General features: G+C 38.2%; 1 non-coding gene across 1 annotated transcript; it reads left to right on the top strand.

The window, feature by feature from the left end:
• Positions 1-368: 368 nt before the first annotated feature.
• Positions 369-474, top strand: LOC132625307 (small nucleolar RNA R71). Its single transcript, XR_009576743.1, has one exon. It is a non-coding gene; the product is annotated as a small nucleolar RNA R71 (small nucleolar RNA).
• The last annotated feature ends 4102 nt before the right edge of the window (positions 475-4576 follow it).

Here is a 4576-nt window from a genome sequence, read left to right as displayed (position 1 = left end):
AATGGACCCTCTTGGACCGGGTACATCCCTTTCTGCATACCTAACTCATCTTCGCAAATATTTACCTTCTTGATTTGGGTATCATCAAACTTCTTGGTTAGCAAGGAAATATTCCATGCAAGCTCAACCAATGTCTACTGGGTATCATGATTCTCCTTCACCATATTCTGGATTATGACACCACTATAAGGCACAATATCAGCATTTTTGAGTGCCAAGCCTGATTGTGCGTCGTCAGCCTATCAAGTATGTTGGTCACTCTGCGGTAAGATTTATTCATAAAACAACCAGCAGCTGCATTGTTCGCAATTAATTGTGTCACTGGATCTAGCCCTCGATAGAACTTCTCCATTAATATGTTCTTCGGAAAACCATGATTTGGAATTTTCTACAAATACTCCTTAAATCTCTCCCAAGCTTCATATAATTGTTCTCCGAGTTGCTGCTTAAATTCATAGATCTTGTCACGAATCTCAGCCTTCTTGCTAGGAGGGTACCACTTCTTGAGAAAGACTGCCACCATCTCTGCCCAGTAGTAATAAAATTCTGGGGCAACTTCTCGAACCATGCTCTTGCATCTCCAGTTAAGGAATATTTGATAGTTCTCAGCTGAATAGCATCTTGTGAAATGTTGTTTTGGATGTGATTAGCACACGCATCCACAAAATTCTGCAAATGATGTTGAGGGTCATTATCGGTAGAGTTCCGAAAGTAGCCCTCAAGCTTCAACAAAAGGTATAGAGAGGAGTCAATTTTGACGCTTGTAGCTCCAACTTGAGGATGAAAAATAGCAAATGCATAGTCCTCCTCAGGAACAAGATCAGCGAAAACATTCTCGTCATATGATTCATTCGCCTGATTATTCAATCGACCCCCTTAGTTACCAGCACGTTGATTTTGCTGATTCTTATTCATGTTCACCTGGTTTACAAGGAATAGAAAACAAGGTGTGATGGAATAAGCAAAAGCCTTCAATCAAAGAAAATACTATTTAGTAATTTCAAAACCGTATTCCCCGGCAATGGCGCCAAAATTTGATATGCTCAAATTACACCTTTAATTAGCATAAAGCGGACGATGTCAAATATAGTAACCCAACAAGGTTGGGGTCGAATCCCACAGGGAATATGGTGTGAAAAGGTTACTAAACTCGTAGAATGCTTAATTTAGGTCTAATGTCTTAATCCGATGATGTTTGTAAAAGTTGGTTGTTATTGACTAATAGCTAACTAATTGCTTTGGATTGCAATTTATGGTAAAAGAAAGCAAGGTTGTGTCCCCGCTAGATAAGGTGTATGATCATGGGTATTGATCTTGATGTACTTCTAATGGATCATTATATGAATGCACTTAACCTCTATATGAATCTCTATTATTTCCCAGTAAATAAAGACTATCTCTTTCTATGATTTTCCCAAATATAAGAAAGTAACTATGAAGAACGATTAATTATGCCTAGTAAATTCGTCTTATTCCTATGTGAATTTATTAAACAAAGTTTAAAGATTTGAGTTCTTGTTATTTATTCTTACCAACCCTAATTGTTTTCCCAAACAAATCAAGATTTATGACATTAATCAATGTTTGCAACCATTAATTATGAATGAAGAATGAAGAATAAATAAGCTCTAATAATCCATTGTATGTATATCAATCACAAAACATCCATCATTGGGTTCACAAAACTAGTAAGGAAATTTAGCTACTCATAGAAGAAGAAAAACAATAAGAAATAATTGAGATCATAATGCTTACGAATGATTGCTTGGAATTGAAGGGAAACTAATTGCAAGTGTTTGTAATCCCCAAAAGCTTCAAAAACTATGAGTATTTAGTACTAAGGAAATAAAACTGAAATCTGGTGAATTGTAGCCTACAAGAAACCTACATCAGGTATTTATAAGAGTCTAAATCGTACAAAATACGTTTGACAAAATTGCCCCCCGACGGACCAATGTACGGACTGTAAATATGATACGGTCCGTAGAATGGGTTAATGGTCTCCGTATAATCTTCTTCAGTCGCCAGATATACTTTCCAATTTTACGGACCGTAAATATTATACGGTCCGTGCAACTGGTCCGTAAAATCTTCTTCCCTTTGAGACTTCACTGGAACCAATCTACGGTGGGATTTACGGACTGTAAATAATGTACGGTCCGTACTTCTGCTTGACTTCCTCCTTCAGGTCTGAGGCCTTTCTGTTATGCATATACAGTAGTATTGACGGACCGTAAATATTATACGGTCCGTATGTTTCTCCGTACAAGTCAAGCTTCAGTTATTTTTCTTTCTTTGAACCTCTTTTTAACCCATTTTCCACGACTTGCTCCCAAAATACGTTAAATACCTGCAACATATCACAAACACATCAAAAATACCATGACTTGCTCAAAAACAAGTAAAACTTATAGCCAAAAAGCATTGAATGTGCCATAATTTCACTGCACATCAAGGAGCACCTATATTGTTTGTAAGAAAGAAAGAAAGATGGTTCCTTGCGGATCTGTATTGATTACAGACAGCTAAATAAGGTGACAATAAAGAACAAATATCCCCTCCCAAGAATCGATGATTTACTTGATCAGCTACAGGGTGCCAAATGGTTCTCGAAAATAGATTTAAGATTCGGGTATCACTAGGTGAGATTTAGAGAAAAGGACATTCCAAAGATGGCCTTCAGGATCAAGTATGGTCATTTTGAATTTCGGGTAATGTCGTTCGGGTTGACTAATGCACCGGCGGTATTCATGGATTTGATGAACAGTGTGCTCAGGCTTTTCCTAGATATGTTTGTGATTGTATTTATTGATGATATCCCAGTATATTCTCTATCTGCGGTAGAACATGCAGATCATTTACGTGCAATCCTTAGAGTTCTGCAGGCTCGGAAGATATATGCAAAATTCTCAAAATGTGAGTTTTGGTTGAATTCTATGACTTTTCTGGGGCCTATTATTTCAGCTGATGGCATTCGGGTGGATGCTATAAGATTGAAGTTGTAAAAACTTGGCCAAGACCTACAACACCTACGGAGGTTCGTAATTTTCTGGGCTTGGCAGGTTATTACAGAAGATTCATAGAGGGCTTTTCTTCTATTTCTGCACCATTGACGAAGCTGACTCAGAAATTAGCTAAATTTCAATGGGCGGATGCTTGTGAGCCCAGTTTTCAGGAACTGAAGGATAAATTGACTTCGGCCCTGGTTCTAACACTTCCAAAAGGATCGGAGGGCTATATTATTTATTGTGATGCTTCAGGCGTGGGGTTAGGTTATGTGTTGATGCAGTATGGTAAAGCTATTGCTTATGCTTTAAGGCAGTTACGGAAACACGAGAAAAACTATCCAACCCATGATCTAGAGTTAGCCGTTGTGATTCATGCACTGAAGATATGGAGGTATTATTTGTATGGTGTTCACGTTGATATTTATACAGATCATAAGAGTCTTTAGTATATTTTCAAGCAGAAAGAGTTGAGTTTACGACAAAGGCGATAGTTGGAGTTGTTGAAGATTATGATGTTAGCATTCTATATCATCCAGGGAAAGCGAACGTCGTAGCTGATGCTCTTAGCGATAGATCTATGGGTAGCTTATGTGATGTTCAACCAGAGAAGAGAGAGTTAGCTCATGAGCTTCAGCAGTTAGCTAGCCTAGGAGTTCGGTTAATGGACTCAGGCAATATGGGAGTTACCATTCAGAATTCAGCTATTTGGTCATTAGTAGTTGAGGTGAAAGAACGTCAGTATCATGATTCCATATTAGTTTATTATAGGAATACACTTCCTCAGAAGAAAAAGTCATCCTTTGAGATTTTTGCAGATGGAGTTCTCAGATATCGAGGCAGATTATGTGTTCCTGATGTGGCAAGATTACGTCACCAGATTTGAAAGAAGCCTATTGTTCCCGCTATTCTGTTCATCCAGGAGCGATGAAAATGTATCATGATCTTAAATTCATATATTGGTGGGATGGAATGAAGAAAGACATAGCAAAATTCATAGCTCAATGTCCCAACTGTCAACAGGTAAAGATTGAGCATCAAAAGCCTGGCGGATTGGTACAAGCTATGAAAATTCCGACTTGGAAATGGGAAGTGATTAATATGGATTTCATTACAAGCTTTCCCCATTCTCAGCATAGGTATGATTCTATATGGGTAATTGTTTATAAACTTACGAAGTCAACTCATTTTCTACCAGTCAGAACTACGTACGCAACTGAAGATTATGCAAAGCTTTATATCAAAGAGATAGTACGACCCCATGGTGTTCCAGCATCCATAATTTCTGATAGAGGAGCACAGTTTACAGCTAATTTATGGAAGTCCTTCCAAGAAGGTTTGGGGACTCAGGTGAGTCTTAGCACAGCATTTCATCCACAGACTGATAGACAAGCTGAGAGCACCATTCAGACTCTCGAGGATATGCTACGGGCATGTATGTTAGATTTTGGAGGTAGTTGAGATGATCACAACGAAAACAACGGTCAAGATAATCATCGAACAAGAACAGCTAAAAAAGAGCGAAATGTCAACACTCAAGTATGCGGGCATTCCGATACAAAAAAGAAACA

Source organism: Lycium barbarum, chromosome 12 (assembly GCF_019175385.1).
Source record: "Lycium barbarum isolate Lr01 chromosome 12, ASM1917538v2, whole genome shotgun sequence".
NCBI lineage: Eukaryota > Viridiplantae > Streptophyta > Magnoliopsida > Solanales > Solanaceae > Lycium > Lycium barbarum.
The sequence above is the reverse complement of the archived record's forward strand: the minus strand, read 5'-3'. Positions and strand labels throughout refer to the sequence as shown.